We start from the raw sequence: 19,084 nt of genomic DNA, 5'->3' as shown, positions 1-19,084 counted from the left end.
ACTGTATATACACATTTCATAGTTCAAATTTGTCGTTGACAGAACTCTCATGGATGATTTCCGAAATATCAAATATTTAATAAATCCTGAACGCAATATTAAAATAAAATAAAAAAATAAATAATCTAATTAATTTCAATTTCCTAACAAAATTAGAATTAGTATACAAAGATTAATGCTAACTTTACAATTAGTTTGCCGGAAAGACTATCTACGTTGACTTTTTATTGGGATCGAATATTGTGCATTTTTTACCATAAATATCGGATAAATAAATGTATAACGAATATGAAATTTCAAGCATGAATTCTAAAAAAAACTCATCTTTTTTTTTCAAGAAGTGCTTTTCATCATTTTTTTTTTCTATTTTCCAATAATAATATTCAAGAATGAGAGACAGAAGAAAGGAGAAAAAAATAATAGGTAATAAATTAAAAAATAATAATTTTGAAGGGATTATTAATAGTAAAAGTTTTCAATACAAAGAAAGAGGATGTTAATAACAATCTTTTTTCAGAATTTGTAAATAATATATCTTTTTTATCTAATATCTAGAATATATATTTTTGCTATAGATCGATCCATATGAAACCAATATAGTTAGTGTTTTTATACTGTATTATAATATTTTCAGTGATACCAGAATAATGATGTAACATAATACAAATATTATAAAATGTTATATTTATAGTATTTTTCAACTAAATTATAATATTTTTCGTAATACCACAAAAAGGCTATAATGTAATACACAAACATTGTAAAATATTATACATAGTATTTTTATTTTAACAAATTTAAAAACATAATAGAATATAAAAATATTATATTTTTGTACTGTATTATAATTTTTTGGTACTTTATTGAAATCACCATAATATAATATAATATAATATAAAAATTGATTGAGGATATTTTAGGTATTAGATAAAATAAAATATTTTAAAAAAAAATTATATATATATATATATATATATATATATATATATATATATATATATATATATATATATATATATATATATATATATCGCAAAAATCCAAAAAGGAAAAAGTCTTTTTTCGAGAATTCCTGAGCGTCCATACATCGGATGGAATATTTGTATGTTTGGGGGGGGGGGGTGGGGTTTTGGGTATACAATAAAAGAGAAGAGGCTGACGGAACCGCACTTCAAGTCGGGAACAGAAATCACGTGATCGACGGCCGAGATCTATTTCGTCACTGGGAATATCTCGAACGTGGGAATCGGTCTCATCACCTCTTTTTGTCTCAATTATTTTTCCCGTCCGCTTGTTTGCTACCCGCGGTGGGAAAGGGCAGTTCGGCGAGCGGGTACGTCAGAAACGGGTCCCGAAGCAGCGCTCTACGTTTTCTTTACTTTTTCTGACGTCAGCCACCATGCCATCGAAAGAAAGCCATGATCAATCACTAATAACTTCAAAATCATGCTTGCATGGAACATTAATGCTGGTCAACTAAGATCATATATGTCGTATACATTGATCACTGGCCGAAACATATGTCATGCATGACAATAGAGAAATAATGAAAATAATAACATATATTAAAAGGTCAACATCTCCCATTCGTAACCGCCGCAGGACATAAACATAATAAATAGGCTCAGACATATGTTATGAGAGAGGCCATAGGACAGCATTGTTGCGTATAATTTCTTCACAGTAAAAATTAGCTCCAGGAATTATGGACCGAAAGCCGTCGGAGGCCCCACACCTCAATCGCTGCACTTTTAGGTGAGAGTGTGCGGGTCGAACCATGGCGAGTAAACTTAAGCATCGTTCACCTAAATAACGCTTGGCCCACCTTGTACTTACTTGGTGAGATGGCCAGCGGTAGACAAGGCTGTTTGCTGTTATTTGCATTATAACGTATCTTAGGAGCATGTAAAATGCATCTCCGCCAGCGACTTTACCGATTGACCGCCTCCAATATCGGTGGACGAGCTGTCCGACCAATAGAAGGCCCCGATCAACGCTTCTCGATCCGACTGTCTATCCAAAATCACATCTCTGCCGTTAGTTGGCATGGAAGAAACACAAGGAGCGAGATCTTGACCGTCCACAGGTCGTCGAGTGAAAATAAAATATGGCCCAACTCTGGCTTTAGCCGATAAATAGCATCCACCTGCTAACGGGCGTCTCTTTGGACCTTTTTCGCTTCGAAACGTCGTCAGTGGGGAAGGAGAAGGACGAGGGCCAAACGTGGTAATCCAGCTCTTTTCTTCTGATCCGTTATATTTATTTTATACGTGGTTTGATTTCTATATAATTTATTTTCCGATCTCGTTGCGATATTTGTTAGGTTTATGATTCTTTTAGGTTTGAGGATTTCTCGTTCTAGGGTTATATGACCTTGATCTTTTAGAATCCCTCGTTTCCTGGTGTAAAGCTGATGTCTTTTGTTTGTGCGTGTGGGTGTGGGTGGTGTTACGGTGAGTAACTTTTTTAACCGTGGCCTCGGGGCCGTCGCGGCTTGGTTCGGGTCCGGAAGGCGGGGATCTCCGCGGATGCGCTCCTCGAGACTGTAGAGGTCGTCGGCTCGGGTCGGTTCGGTCGTGGAGGGGGTCGCCATTTCCTCCGGGAAGGGGCTCATTGCCTGTGCGTCTGGTGAGAGGCGCCTCGTCTTCGCACCTGCACAAAGGTCGGGTCGGTAGCTCGGCCCGACCCCTCCACGACCGAACCGTAGAGGATGGTGGGAGAGGGAATGCTTCTGGCGTGAGTTGTGTCCCCGTAGGGGTTGTCCTTCTTCCCCTCCCTTGTCATGCAAGGGTTTTTATAGCAGGTGGTCTCGGGTGGCGTAAAGCCGAAGAGCCGAGGAGCACGACGCAGGCGGGCTGACCGCGCAGGAGTGTCTCGGGTGGCGTCAAGCCGAAGAGCCGAGGAGCACGACGCAGGCGGGCTGGCCGCGCAGGCGTGGTCTCGGGTGGCATAAAGCCGAAGAGCTGAGGAGCACGACGCTGGCGGGCTGGCCGCGCAAGTGTGTCCCGGGTGGCGTAAAGCCGAAGAGCCAAGGAGCACGACGCAGGCGGGCTGGCCGCGCAAGCGTGGTCTCGGGTGGCGTAAAGCCGAAGAGCCGAGGAGCACCACGTAGGCGGGCTGGCTGCGCAGGTGTGTCTCGGGTGGCGTAAAGCCGAAGAGCTGAGGAGCACGACGCAGGCGGGCTGACCGCGCAGGCGTGTCTCAGGGGGTATGGAGCCGAGGAGCTCGGCGCAGCCAGGCTGTCCGCGCAAACGCGTCTCGGGGGGTATGGAGCCGAGGAGCACGACGCAGGCGGGCTGACCGCGCAGGTGTGTCCCGAGTGGCGTTAAGCCGAAGAGCCGAGGAGCACGACGCAGGCGGGCTGGCCGCGCAGGCGTGTCCCGGGTGGCGTAAAGCCGAAGAGCCGAGGAGCACGACGCAAGCGGGCTGGCCGCGCAAGCGTGGTCTCGGGTGGCGTAAAGCCGAAGAGCCGAGGAGCACCACGTAGGCGGGCTGGCTGCGCAGGTGTGTCTCGGGTGGCGTAAAGCCGAAGAGCCGAGGAGCACGACGCAGGCGGGCTAACCGCGCAGGCGTGTCTCAGGGGGTATGGAGCCGAGGAGCTCGGCGCAGCCAGGCTGTCCGCGCAAGCGCGTCTCGGGGGGTATGGAGCCGAGGAGCACGACGCAGGCGGGCTGACCGTGCAGGTGTGTCTCGGGTGGCGTAAAGCCGAAGAGCCGAGTAGCACGACGCAGGCGGGCTGACCGCGCAGGTGTGTCCCGAGTGGCGTTAAGCCGAAGAGCCGAGGAGCACGACGCAGGCGGGCTGGCCGCGCAGGCGTGTCCCGGGTGGCGTAAAGCCGAAGAGCCGAGGAGCACGACGCAGGCGGGCTGGCCGCGCAAGCGTGGTCTCGGGTGGCGTAAAGCCGAAGAGCCAAGGAGCACAACACAGGCGGGCTGGCCGCGCAGGTGTGTCCCGGGTGGTGTAAAGCCGAAGAGCCGAGGAGCACGACGTAGGCGGGCTGGCCGCGCAGGCGTGGTCTCGGGTGGCGTAAAGCCGAAGAGCCGAGGAGCACGATGCAGGCGGGCTGACCGCGCATGTGTGTCTCGGGTGGTGTAAAGCCGAAGAGCCGAGGAGCACGACGTAGGCGGGCTGACCGCGCAGGTGTGTCCCGAGTGGCGTTAAACCGAAGAGCCGAGGAGCACGACGCAGGCGGGCTGGCTACGCAGGCGTGGTCTCGGGTGGCGTAAAGCCGAAGAGCCGAGGAGCATGACGCAGGCGGGCTGGCCGCGCAGGTGTGTCCCGGGTGGCGTAAAGCCGAAGAGCCGAGGAGCACGACGCATGCGGGCTTACCGCGCAGGCGTGGTCTCGGGTGGCGTAAAGCCGAAGAGCCGAGGAGCACGACGCAGGCGGGCTGACCGCGCAGGCGTGGTCTCGGGTGGCGTAAAGCCGAAGAGCCGAAGAGCCGAGGAGCACGACGCAGTCGGGCTGATCGTGCAGGTGTGTCCCGGGTGGCGTAAAGCCGAAGAGCCGAGGAGCACGACGCAGGCGGGCTGACCGCGAAGGCGTGTCTCAGGGTTGCGTAAAGCCGAAGAGCCGAGGAGCACGACGCAGGCGGGCTGACCGCGCAGGTGTGTCCCGAGTGGCGTAAAGCCGAAGAACCGAGGAGCACGACGAAGGCGGGCTGGCCGCGCAGGCGTGGTCTCGGGTGGCGTAAAGCCGAAGAGCCGAGGAGCACGACGCAGGCGGGCTGGCCGCGTAGGTGTGTCCCGGGTGGCGTAAAGCCGAAGAGCCGAGGAGCACGACGCATGCGGGCTGGCCGCGTAGGCGTGGTCTCGGGTGGCTTAAAGCCGAAGAGCCGAGGAGCACGACGCAGGCGGGCTGACCGCGCAGGTGTGTCTCGGGTGGCGTAAAGCCGAAGAGCCAAGGAGCACGACGTAGGCGGGCTGACCGTGCAGGCGTGTCTCAGGGGGTATGGAGCCGAGGAGCTCGGCGCATGCAGGCTGTTCGCGCAAGCGCGTCTCGGGGGGTATGGATCCGAGGGGCACGACGCAAGCTGGCTAGCGACGCTGGTGTGTCTCGGGAACATGGAGCCAAGGAGCACGACGCAGGCGGGCTGGCGACGCAGGTGTGGTCTCGGGCATTACGCGACCGAGGATCACGACGCAGGCAGGCAGACCGCGCAGGCGTGGTCGCGAGGGCCATGCGGCCGAGTAGCACGACGCAGGACGCGCGGACGTGGTCTCGGGCACTATGTGGCCGAGGATCATGACACAAGCGGACAGGCCGCGCCAAGGTAGATCTCGGCAGTGTGTGGCCGCGGTGCTCGGCGCAGGCGGACTGTGGCCTCACGGACGCTGCTCAGGCGGGTAGGCCGCGCTGAGGTGGGCTTGGCGCAAGCAGGCTGCGACCGGGGGGCGAGACCCTGGTGGGTAAGCCGCCCCGAGATAGACTCGCCAGTGAATATAGCCGACGAGCTCGGCGCAGGCAGGCTGTATGCGCAAGCGTGTCTCGGGGGGTATGGAGCCGAGGGGCACGACGCAAGCGGGCTGGCGGCGCTGGTGTGTCTCGGGAACATGGAGCCAAAGAGCACGACGCAGGCGGGCTGGCGGCGCAGGTGTGGTCTCGGGCATTACGCGACCGAGGATCACGACGCAAGCGGGCAGACCGCGCAGGCGTGGTCGCGAGGGCCATGCGACCGAGCAGCACGACGCAAGCGGGCAGGATGCGCGGACGTGGTCTCGGGCACCATGCGGTCGAGGATCACGACATAGGTGGACAGGCCGCGCCAAGGTAGATCTCGGCAGTGTGTGGCCGAGGTGCTCGGCGCAGGCTTGCAGACCTTGCATGGAGCCGAGGCAGCAGGTTGCGCCGTCAGCCGAGGAGTTGACGCGGGCTGGCCGCGCATGGGGCCGAGGCAGCAAGCTGCGCTGTCAGCCGAGCAACTGAGGCGGGCGGCCGCGCATGGGGCCGAGGCAGCAGGTTGCGCCGTCAGCTGAGGAGCTGACGCGGGCTGCTTGCTGCGCGTGGGGCCGAGGGGCTGAGGCAGCGTGTTGGCTGCTCATGAGGCTGAGTGGCCGAGGCAGCGTGCTGGCTGCGCATGGTGCCGAGGTCCCGAGGCGGCGGGCTGCTTGTTGCGCACAGGGCCGAGGCAGCGTGTTTGCTGCATCGTGTTGCTACGCACGGGGCCAAGGAGCCGAGGCAGCGTGTTGCTGCGCGCGGGGCTGAGGGGTCGAGGCAGCAGGTTGCGCCGTCAGCCGAGGAGCTGACGCGGGCTGGCTGCAGCGTCTCGGCTGCGCATGAGGCCGAGGAGCCGAGGCAGCGGGCTGCTTGCTGCGCACGGGCCCGAGGGGCCGAGGCAGCGTGTTGGCTGTCGCGTGTTGTTGCGCACGGGGTCGAGGGGCTAAGGCAGCGTGTTGGCTGCACCGTGTTGCTGCGCGCAGGGCCGAGAGGCCGAGGCAGCAGGTTGCGCCGTCAGTCGAGGAGCTGACGCGAGCTGGCTGCTGCGCATGAGGCCGAGGAGCCGAGGCAGCGGGCTGCTTGCTGCGCACGGGGCCGAGGCAGTAGGTTGCGCCGTCAGCCGAGGAGCTGACGCGGGCGGCCGTGCATGGGGTCGAGGCAGCAGGTTGCGCCATCAGCCGAGGAGCTGACGTGGGCTGCTTGCTACGCGTGGGGCCAAGGGGCTGAGGCATCGTGTTGGCTGCTCATGAGGCCGAGGGGCCGAGGCAGCGTGCTGGCTGCGCATGGTGCCGAGGTCCCGAGGCGGCGGGCTGCTTGCTGCGCACGGGGCTAAGGGGCCGAGGCAGCAGGTTGCGCCGTCAGCCGAGGGGCCGAGGCCAGCCCTAGAAGTCGCTGCTGCTGGTGCAGGTCGGCTGCAGTGGAGCAACCAAGGAGAAGACTAACGTACCGTCATTCCGGGCCCTCCTTCTAGCGTTATTTTGTTACGGTGAGTAACTTTTTTAGCCGTGGCCTCAGGGCCGTCGCGGCTTGGTTCGGGTCCGGAAGGCGGGGATCTCCGCGGGTGCGCTCCTCGAGACTGTAGAGGTCGTCGGCTCGGGTCGATTCGGTCGTGGAGGGGGTCGCCATTTCCTCCGGGAAGGGGCTCCTTGCCTGTGCGTCTGGTGAGAGGCGCCTCGTCTTCGCACCTGCACAAAGGTCGGGTCGGTAGCTCGGCCCGACCCCTCCGACGATCAAGTCAATGACATGGAGAGGATGGTGGGAGAGGGAATGCTTTTGGCGTGAGTTGTGTCCCCGTAGGGGTTGTCCTCCTTTCCCTCCCTTGGCATGCAAGGGTTTTTATAGTGAAGGTGGCGTGTAGGACTGCTAGCAGGGGGCAGGCTGGTAATAGCCATGGCGTAGCGTGTTGGACTTGGCTTTTGCAGGATATTAATGTGCCTCGGTCAGTGTTCTGATCAATTCCAAGGTTCGTGACGTCATATGGAACATCTGACATTGTCCTGAGGCTGACTGCCATTTTTTCCCTTATCAAGTGGAGTTCTAAAAGTTGTTGTTTCAATGGTTCGGTGACGGGCCGCCGTTGCTAGGATTGATTTCCCTTTTTCCGCATCGTAATGTCTTCCACTTTACCGGTCTCTGTGCTTTAGTTTGCGCATCACAATTTTTGTAACTGCCCGAGACCACTACCTTTGCACGGCCTGCCCGCCTGAGTGTGCTCCTTGGCTGCATGTTGCCTGAGATCACTACCTCTGCCCGGCCTGCCCGCCTGAGTCGTTCTCCTCGGCTGTATGTCGCTCGAGACCACTATCTGTGTGCGGCCTGCCCGCCTGAGTCGTGCTCCTCGGCTCCATGCTCCCCGAGATCACTACCTCTGCGTGGCTTGCCCGTCTGAGTCGTGCTCCTCGGCTGCATGTCGCCCGAGACCACTACCTCTCTGCGGCCTGCCCGCTTGAGTCGTGCTCCTCGGCTGCATGTCGCTCGAGACCACGCGGCCTGCTCACCTGAGTCGTGCTCCTCGGCTCCATGCTGCCCGAGACCACAATCTATGCGCGGCCTGCCCGCCTGAGTCGTGCTCCTCGGCTCCATGCTGCTCGAGATCACAATCTCTGCGCGGCCTGCCCGCTTGAGTCGTGCTCCTCGGCTCCATGCTACCCGAGACCACAACCTCTGCGCGGCCTGATCGCCTGAGTCGTGCTCCTCGGCTCCATGCTGCCCGAGACCACTACCTCTACGTGGCCTGCCCGCTTGAGTCGTGCTCCTCGGTTGCATGTCGCCCGAGACCACTACCCCTGTGCGGCTTGCCCGCTTGAGTCATGCTCCTCGACTGCATGTCGCTCGAGACCACTACCTTTTCGCGGCCTGCTCGCCTGAGTCGTGCTCCTCGGCTCCATGCTGCCTGAGACCATAATCTCTACGTGGCCTACCTGCCTGAGTCGTGCTCCTCGGCTCCATGTTGCTCGAGACCGCAACCTCTGCTCGGCCTGCCCGCCTGAGTCGTGCTCCTCGGCTCCATGCTGCCCGAGACCACAACCTCTGCGCAGCCTGATCGCCTGAGTCGTGCTCCTTGGCTCCATGCTACCCGAGACTACTACCTGAGTCATGCTCCTCAGCTGCATGTCGCCCGAGACCACTACCTCTGCGTGGCCTGCCCGCCTGAGTCATGCTCCTCAGCTGCATGTCGCCCGAGACCACTACCTCTGCGTGGCCTGCCCGCCTGAGTCATGCTCCTCAGCTGCATGTTGCCCGAGACCACTACCTCTGCGCGGCCTGCCCGCTTGAGTCGTGCTCCTCGGCTGCATGTCGCCCAAGACCAGAAACTCATCTTGTAGGATAAAGCTTCTCCATCCACTGTTGGGAAGTGCTCCTTCGTGCATTTGATATATGCCAATAGGATGATTGATTTTTTATCATGCTCCTTCGCACTTAGATGATTCATCGAGTTGACATCACTATGTTTATTTTTTCAACTTGTGATTTGATGAATAAATAAATTATAATAAATGTTTATAAATTATGAATAAAATGATATTTATCTATTTGGCTCTAAACGTGCAGAAAGATGTGATTTTGAAAAGAAAAAAAATCTAGGATGTGACATTCATTTTTTTTTAGATACATGTAAATATAAGCTGTATTTAAGGTGGATTGTCTTTTAACATAACGTGAATCGAATGCTTGACAAACAATAAATAAGCTATTACCACAATTTGACAATAATATCTACTAGATAACAAGACTTCAAGTCAACTGTAATGAGAAGATAACACGATTTCTATTTGAATGAATTTTAATTGTGCTATATCGTTACTTTGATTGATGCTTGAAACACATTAGATTGTTTGCATACATGGATACAGACAGGACTTGGTTCATATCCATATATGTGTGCTTTGGTTAGGTGGAATATGACATTAGCTTTAACAAGTGTCATTGTAGTTCGGTTACAATAATTATTTTATTGAGCTCATAAGTCATAGGTCCTGGTGGCTTTGCCTTGAGTTTATGGAATTACCCTATAACTTATGATATTCAGGTTTGGTTTTTTTAAAATCCCTGACTAGTGAAGAATCTTATTGTGTTTTGGGGCTGATGTTTTGCATCATTTTTGCCCCTTTTTTTGACTAATATTTGTGGCTACATCTCAAGTGGACATGGTATGTGTAATTCTTATATCATCCGTAAGTATCATTACTTATCTGAAAGGTTTAGCAGTGGAGACATGACTATAGGAATATGCACATTCTCAGACTGAGTGAATTTTGTTTCTTAAATGCCTAAAATTATTTCTATAGATGGGGGGTTATAGGGATATGAATTACAATTGATTGTCATCTACATTTACCTCCCTTCATCATGTGATATAGTGGTTTGGCAGATCCTTCAGTGACTATATATATTGGATGCTGCTTTTGCACTAAAAAGCCATGTTCTCCCATCCGTGACTACATATATTCTGGTGGTTCAGTCATGTTGTTTATGACATATGGACCTGTTTTAATCTATTTATTTGTGTGACGTGTCTATATGGTGTTTGTGTGATCTTTTATCTCATTCTATCTGTTAAGCTTTGTTTTGGAATGTGTGAATCTTCCCATTTAATAGTGACCTATCATTTCTAAATTTGAGGTAATTATAGATTATGTTAATTATGATTAGTATTTCATATTTAAAAAAATAATATTAAGAGTTTTATATTTATGAAAATAATTTTATTTTTTTATATTGTTTAATTTTATTATGTTGACATGTACTAAAAAATAAAAATATAATTTTATTAATTTTAAATTATTAAATTTTTATAAATAAAAAAAAGATTGATTTTCTCTTCTTTCCAACGTGTTGGCCTGTGGTTTTTTGTTTTTCTTTGATGAAACAATCAAGAATATGCTGATTTATTCTCGTTCTTACGCAACATATGAATCTAATCTCCCTTCTCATCATCTTGATGGAATTCTCTTCTCTCTGGCAAGAAAAGAATCGAGAATATGTATATGATTTGGATTCTTCTTGCATTGTCACAATGTCAACGGGAAAAAAATGAAAAGAAGTTTAGAAATTATTGTCTCCGACCATTAGTGGTGTATGATGAATAGGCATTATTATATGGTTTCCTCTTCTTACTATGCTCTCGTCCATCTCTCTAAATTCGACCATTATATTCCTTATAACAGGCATGCATCGTTGTAATAAATTAGTCAAACGATATGATCTTTGAATGCTGAAGCAATCTCGTGTGCTCCGTCCGTCTTGTTGTAAGTAACTTTCTTCCAACAAGTGCTAATGAAATCTTGAAGTTCTTTAGCTTGTAAGTCGATGTGTCATGATCTATATCAGATCTGACTCATTGGCAGCATTAACTTATGGGTCGTGTGACTCACCGTTGTATTAGTTGTTGTGTAAATCAACATTGTTGATCTGTTGCTTAGATGTTAACAACAGCAAGCATCTAATAACTATAGGATTCTTCACATTTCAAGAGGCAAATTGCAACAATCTTTTGAGACTAAGTTCCCTAATCGTGTCAAACTTCCTACTACAAATGCAAGAGACCGATTTGATTATTCGGCCGATAAGGAGTTCTACCAATTAACTTTTGATATGATGCTGGCTTGGGAGTCCCCTGGTGTCAATATATTTCAGTGATTTGCAACAATGTTAAAATACATGTATATTATCTCTAAGAGTGAAACGATTGCATCTTATGTTATTAAAGAAAATTGAGTATCAAACTTGCAATACTGAAGAACTTGTATATTATCTCCGATGGCTGTTCTTAAAGCAAATTCCTTGGCATCAATTTGCATGCTTGATCTCCTTGCATATAAACTGGGTTGTGAAAGAACTCATGATTCATGATTAGTTTGATAGATCAGTTTTTAAGAGCTATGGGATGTAAGTGATTGAACTAATTCCAGACCCAAAAAGAAATTGAGATAAAGCTTTCTCTATTTTTAGCTACTTGAAATCTATATTAATAAGAAACAATAAAGCTTCTAAGCTAACATTCTCACAGCCATATGTATGTTATAAATTCTACTGTAAAACCTTTGCAAGAAATATACGTATCTTGTTATTCCTCCAAACTCATAAAGTGGGAAAGCTAAATTCTTCTTTGCAAGGAGGGAATCTGCATGAGTTAACATCCTTATCTATCTCTCTTTTATACAGACAGCTGACACTAAAATAATTTTCTAATCCATCGGTTATGTAAAAGTGGAAGGATTCAGGAGGATGAAGTTAGTTGGCGAGTAATATAAATGTACCAAACCATAAATCTGATTCATTTTTAAACTATCTATATCGACTGTAAGAAGAACTCGTTAGTGTTATATCCAATAAGGTGCTGTTACCCTTCCCTAGATTGTGTTATAAAGATGAGTTTCATGTAGAAATACCTTCATTTTCTTCACCATTCTTATAAAAGTGAAGACACATATGGCATACATAGGCAGCAAGCTTCACTGACAATGACGAGGCCACTATCGGCCAGGGCGAGGATGACAGGGTGCTATCGTCGACTAGGGTGAGGATGATGGGGGCGATGGGCAAGCAAATACAGTGGGCGAGGGGTGAGCAACGGGCGAGTATGTGCGACTAGGGTGAGGATGATGGGGGCGATGGGCAAGCAAATACAGTGGGCGAGGGGTGAGCAACGGGCGAGTATGTGCGACTAGGGTGAGGATGATGGGGGCGATGGGCAAGCAAATACAGTGGGCGAGGGGTGAGCAACGGGCGAGTATGTGCGACTAGGGTGAGGATGATGGGGGCGATGGGCAAGCAAATACAGTGGGCGAGGGGTGAGCAACGGGCGAGTATGTGCGACTAGGGTGAGGATGATGGGGGCGATGGGCAAGCAAATACAGTGGGCGAGGGGTGAGCAACAGGCGAGTATGTGCGACGGGTGGTGGGGAGCATATTGGACAAAAAAAAAAAAAAAGGAGAGGAGGAAATCGATCCCTTTTTATTTTATATAAAATTAATAATTTAAAAATAATAAAATTATATTTTTATTTTTATTTTATTTATATGTTTTTTTGTAGGTGATAACATGTGTGATCTTTTAGATCGACGAAGGTAATGATATAAGGAGAATTGAAGTTAAATATTTTGTTTTTATAAATGTGGGGATCATAATATTATTTTTTTAAATACAAGGATTGGGATACTAATCATAATTGACTATAAGAATAATCTATAATTATCTCTAAAATTAGGTAAAAGAAAACTTAAAATAAATATTATCATTAAGCATTTTATAAATCGGATTATTCTTCCATCATTCAATAGGTCATCAGAATGCGGTCCATATGGGCCTCACTCACGACAAATTAGCCCAGAAATGAACAGCGTCGCCTCTCCCTACCGCTCGCAAACCGTCGTCTCATGGCAACTTCTCGTCCGCCTCCTCACCATTGCTCGAAGCTTGCTCCGATTGCTTGGAGATCTATTCCAGGACCCGACTACGACATCATCGAGACAACCTTCTCCGAGCCGCGACCTCGTTGCTGAAATCGCCAGCGACGGCGACCACCGGAATCCGTGGAGTCTCGGTTCGGGTACGATCGCCTTTCCATGTTCTTTAGGTCTCCGTGTGGTTCGTTTTTGGAACTGATTGATGAGACAACATGCCATATTCGAGCAAAATATTATGCTTTGTCGCCATAGATCTTTTCTTGTATATAAAGAACCATTCTTGCACAATGAAATGCTTTAATAATTGAATGTTATTATTTGTGACGTGTGATCACGAGTATTCATGCAGGTCAATAAATTGTAATTATGATAACTATTATAGACATTTAAGAGAGGCTCAGGAACAAGAATAAAGGAGATTTTGTCCTTTCGGGATCTACCTATCTTGACTGAAGCCAGAGCACTTCAATAGAAGGTCTGGAAAATAGTAAATTTGTTCATTGGATTATTTGTGCAGTTTGCGCTGCATATAAGCATATACCCTGTAACATAGTTTGTTGTTTATCCCTTCTTTTACCTTTCCTTAAGCAGGAATGGCAGCTGATCATGTTTTCTAAGGGACCCAGGCCTACCGATTGTGGAACCTGCTTAAACTGGGTTCAGTGCCCTTTAATTATCAGTTTGGGATGGGTTCAGGTAGAAAAATAGATACTTGAGTCACATTCAGGTTGAATCCAGGTTTGGGTTTGCATAATTCGATTGCTAGTTGGCTTGGATTCATGTAAATTTTTGGGTACCTGCCCCACTTCGACCTGTGTCCTCAAGTTACTGGTGTTCTGGGATTGCTCAATGGTTGTTTGAGTTTAAATTACAACAAACAGAATTAAGCTTACTGTCCGACAACCTTTGTAACTCTTTCAAGAAGTTCTTCTTTTATCTGGATTTGCCTTGGTTAGGAAATTAGTATTAGCTTGAGAGTTATTGTGTGCCAATTAATTGTAAACTATGGCAAGCTTTTTCGATTGTCAGCTTTGCTTCTAGCCAATCCTATGTCAATAGTTTATGCCTTCTTGCACTTGATGATGATGATGCTTATGTTAGAATGGCTCTAAATTTATAACATATGATGCAGTCAACATGGTTTATGCTTTTCACATGAGAGAGTGCTTTTCCAATCCTTAAAGAAGTCAACAGGATACTACACAGTAGTGCATAGGCAACAAAAGGCTTTGATTGCCTTAATTGTAAGTGGACTCTCTGCGGCTTTAAGCTGTGCACTTAGGAAATGCAAAAAGAAGACAATAAAGAAGCCTAAGTGACCAATGAAATAATATTTTCATATAACTAAATGTAAGATTCACCAAATATTAAATGGGCAAACTGAGAGATAAAATTGTTTTGTAATATAATCTGATGTTACTCCACTTTTAGGTTTCAGTCAGAAAAAGATATATACAAGAAGAAAGGTCATTTCTGGTTAGAATGGCACCAAGAACAAGAAAGGCATAGCAAGTGGCATACTGCAAAACAAATGAAAGTCATCTGAAATGCAGTATCAAACATAGGCCTCATTTTTCTCAGAAAATAAGTAAAATGTAGGAAAAGAAAGCTGGCAGAATTTAACAAAGATGACAGGAGTCAAAATCAAATGAAGAGTGGGAAACAACAATGCATGGTGACATGAAAAATAGCAGCGTAGAAAACAGTAGATTAAAAAAAAAGTCACTTAAAAACAGAATGCAGAGTAGTAAGGCATGACAAAGTAGAAAGAAACAAGGAATAGGAGAAACGTGAAGGTATTAGTAGGACTATCCGTTCCAGCATCTGTACCAAAATCAAAAGAAATAAAGAAATAAAGAAAGAAACAAAGCAGGTATTGAGACACAAAGAAAATTTCCCTGCATAGCTTCAACTACAATCCATGGTCTTGAGCAAAGATGGAATGGCATTGATGTGGCATCACAATATATAACTGGATGGTAATGATGCAGAGTAACATCCCTGTTGTGGTCATGATTACCTAGGAAGCTAATATAAGATTCCAAACAACTTAGGTGCATATTTCAGTGGCTATTTGTGACATCAGGATTGTATTTCTCCTATTGAGCAATCTTAGTCCCCTATGGATTACAAATGTCTAGTGGTGCCTCTTCCTTTTGTGATTGAAAGCAGAAAAAAGTTCTACTTAGTGTTCTTTCAACATGATTTGCTAGGAAAACTGCATGTGCCAGTAACTATTGCACAATTTCCTGATGACTTATCAGGGGTTGGGCTTATAGTGGTTGACATGATTGAGCTGGCATGCTGCAAAATATGATGATTTGACTGTAATCATAATAGATATATGATTAGACACAGTTTGAAAGATCATGTCAAAATATAACATGCTTTACTTGAACCGTAAGTGCATTTGGCAAGTTATTCATCCCTGCATTTCTTGGAAATAAAAAGTTCTTTTTGCATGTCATCAGAATTGGTTGTTGTTTGATAACTAAAGTAAAAAATGCTTATTCAGAATGTCCCTCTGCACTTAACTATTTCAGATATTGAAGCGAACAATTAGATATGACTGTTTTCCAAACATAGTTGTTGGCCTAATTGCAAGGTAAAATGCCAAAGAGCCTTTTATTTAAGGTCAACTTAGGTATCAAGCCTTATTAACTGAAAACGAGATCGGACTAGTGTGTCTCCTCTTATTTTAAACATTCTTTATCTCCTCCACATGCATTGCATGGCTTGAAAGTAGTTGGTATATCTGAATCCATTACAATCTGCATATAAAGTTAGTTGGCAGAGTTTCTGGTTGGTTGTCCTCCAGGTACACTAGACATAGGAACTTATTAATGGATGTTATTACTGTAAGATAACTGTGATTGGATAGTGTATCGATGCTTTTTATGCTGGCCATAAATAATCCACCTCTCTTTTGTAGGGCAATCTGTGCTTGTGTTGTGGACCATCATCTGTGAATTCTCTTTACTGTTCACAATTGGGAATGCTGGAGCATTGCAGTCAATCTCTGGCTAATACTTAATTCAGACTGGAGAAAAGTTTTAGTAGGCCATCATGCTAAATTTGTGGGTGCCTCAGTTATTCAAACAAATTAAAAGAATTTAAAATGTGATGCTAATAGAGTCGTCTGGAGCCCTAATTTGAACCGATGGCAAAATAGTGTCACTCTGTGGGGATTGAGTAGTGATTTGCATGCTATCTCAGATCATAGTCCATAAACGATGTAGGTCCACCTGCCCTTCTCAGGTTCCACTTTGGAGGCTTATATAGGTATTCTTGAGCTGTAGCCTTTGCCAACTTGACCAATCAGATCATTCCTTCTGGATGAGACATGCAAAAAAAATTGAGTTTGTGAAATTAGTTAGTGATTTCTTCCATAAGTTAACCATGTAGGGTCAAAACAACCACAGAGACGAAATTGTTCTTAAATTCTTTAACATATATTCTACAATAAGATAATAACATTTATTTCTGTAGTTTTATGCTTTATTCTCATTTTGCCTTTCTCCTTGAAATTTTTTTCCTTACCATCTATCTTTTGCAGTTTTTCAAAGATCCTCCATCCAACATTGCAAACCAAAAAAAAGAAAGGATGAATATTTAAGCCTGTGAATTTGGCTATTAGTTTAAATGAAATAATAAATAAGATGATGGAGATAGATTAATTAGTTAAAATAAATAAACTTTGAACACAGAAATGGATATGGCTAAAAAGAACCAAGTGTTTTTTGCTGACATGGTTCTCAAAGAGGAAGAAAGGTGTAAAAATAGCTACATGTTTCACATTCCTAGAGACTCAAATATTGTTGTTGTTGTTTTTTAAATAAACTCTTTAAGGATTGTCATTTAAAAGGGTTTGGACTTACTAAGGAAAATAAGCAAATATAGAGAACTAAGACACTAATAATCCCAAAGGTTTAGCAAATAAAGTTCAAAGGGACCCTAAGAGTGTTTTGGTTTGAAGGTGAAATGAATGTGTTTTTTGTTGAAAAAAGGGGATAAAAAGGTACATCCAAAAACTCAAGATTCTTTTCTTTCAATTCCCTTTGCCCATTACAAAATTTGGTGTAACTGGCAGGATTTAGCAGGTGTATTATCTACAGTTAATGCATTTACATATATTGGGTTGAGTCCTTTATTGCTGCACCAGGGTCTGCATCAGATCATGATTCCTTTTTTCATCCCATGGGACAAATCTACCTCATCCTTTATTACTGCTCCTTGTCTTCTTATCTTGTCTCATTGGAATCATACCATACCAACCTTACAGGTTGCAGGCTTTGATGCCAAGCCATGTGATGGGTGTCACTGCCCATGTGAGGTACTGCACCATGGGATGTACCTTGGAAATTATTCACCAGGGTATTCTTTAATGCTCTACTGTCTTTTTCCTCCCTTATTCTTTCTATTCCTATATTAACATCTACGTACAAGAAATTAACTGATTTTTCCAGTGGTCACTCCCGGCCTCTCCCTCCTGTCCTGTGCTTGAGGTGGTGAAAGCAGGCGTTTCCTTGGACCATACCTCTCCGCAGCAAAGTTTCAGCTGCTCTTGATGTCGACGGAACGGCCACCTTGCATTGTCAAGACGACTCCGATACATGGAGAAAGAGGACATGAGAAGAAGATGGAAAGGTGAGCCCATGCTTTCTCTTCTCTGTCCTGTCCTGCTGATATTTCGCTCTCTCTTTTCCTTGTTTAGATTTTGTGTGTCGTCTGCTCTTCATTAAGACATATCAGAAATGTATGTCTCTCTCTCTCTCTCTCTCTCTCTCTCTCTCTCTCTGCCACCCTCCTGCCATCTGCTTGACTAATCTTTTTCCTCGCAGTGCCAAAAGGAAATGAGATTCCTTGCAGCTTTTTCTCTTTACTTGACCTTTCACCTGCTGATCACGACCGCATGAATTCTCCCCGTTCCCCACTTGATAAATGAGAGTGATTGTTGCCTACTAATTTCTTCTTAGAAGCCACCCGGCTCCCAACTAAGCCTGCTCTCGCCATCACTTCCCTCACCTCTTAGTCAGGGCTCGGTATGAGATAGAGACTTCGAGCCCTCGGCGTTGATTTCCTTTGCATTGAGTGGAATCCATACTGGTGTGCTCCCTATCTTACAGAGACGAGACCATTACTGTTGCTGCTATCTTCCTCGAGCAAAGTTGTCTGAAGCACTCCCAAGTGTACAGGACTCGGCGCTCTCTTTCCACCTCAAGACGCCACCCATTCATTAGACTCTTGTTGCTTTTTCTCTCTCTAGATCTCACTCATGGCAAGATGACATGGTCCCATTACAATGAGAAGACTGAGCCATGCTCTTTTCCTCGCAACAAGCCTCATGTTAGCACTTGTTGTTCTCCTCCCTGCTTCCTGCGCGGTTAGGTCGCTGCTGTCCTCTCCTGAGGTATCCTTCGCTCCTGCTTTCTTACTGTTCTCTGCCTGAAGTTATCTAAGGTGGAACGCCGGTGATGACATTCCATCGACAGGGAATGCTGATGGAGGAGAAGATCCGGTTGGGCTCGACGCCGCCGAGCTGCCACAATCGGTGCAACCAATGCGACCCGTGCACGGCGGTCGAGATCCCGACTCTTCCGGCCCGGTCCGACCGCGTCAGGGCGACCGACCATCCGTCCTCTTACAGCAACCACTACTCCGACTACAAGCCCCTGGGATGGAGGTGCCGCTGCGGCAGCCGCCTCTACAACCCTTAGTCGCGTGCACCGCTCTCCTCCGCCGGTTGCTTCACATGGACGCCGGCCCTGACAAGAACCATCGCTCTCCTCCTCACGTTCTCGTTTGCTTCGGCTTTGTCGTTACCGATATGGTTCTTGACGCAGGGTAAGCTGAGATTCTTCTTGGAAGCGGATAATGGATTGATTGATACTTGCCGCACCCTTGCAGATCGTTGACAACACTCTTGTGTTTGGATGAGCAACGAGAGAGCAAAAGCTGTCATTTCTTGAACGGAGGAAGGTGATATCTCTCTCTCTCTCTCCTCTTTTTGTTTTGGCTATGTTGTGTCAAAGACGAAGGAAGAAACAGTTAAATTCCGGATTCATCGTGATTGATTGATTGATTGATCCCTAAGTAGATCATGTGAGATGAGAGGTCTCATCTCCTCATCTCAATAGCGCAGGAGTTGATCTCATATGACTTCTTCTGTGTGGACAGCATTGTTGGAAGAACTTCATTTTGTGATCCAAAAATAATTTCGACGCCATGTTGAAACATA

The 19,084-nt window shown here is 46.9% G+C and overlaps 1 long non-coding RNA gene across 1 annotated transcript; it reads left to right on the top strand.

The window, feature by feature from the left end:
* The first annotated feature begins 2,151 nt into the window (after positions 1-2,151).
* Positions 2,152-18,152, top strand: LOC108952848 (uncharacterized). Its single transcript, XR_010486802.1, has 5 exons — positions 2,152-2,226; positions 12,721-12,989; positions 17,129-17,220; positions 17,313-17,493; positions 17,688-18,152. It is a non-coding gene; the product is annotated as an uncharacterized LOC108952848 (long non-coding RNA).
* Positions 18,153-19,084: the final 932 nt, after the last annotated feature.

Source organism: Musa acuminata, chromosome BXJ2-5, assembly GCF_036884655.1.
Source record: "Musa acuminata AAA Group cultivar baxijiao chromosome BXJ2-5, Cavendish_Baxijiao_AAA, whole genome shotgun sequence".
NCBI lineage: Eukaryota > Viridiplantae > Streptophyta > Magnoliopsida > Zingiberales > Musaceae > Musa > Musa acuminata.
Note: the sequence above shows the minus strand (reverse complement) of the source record. Positions and strands in the feature narration are given on the sequence as shown.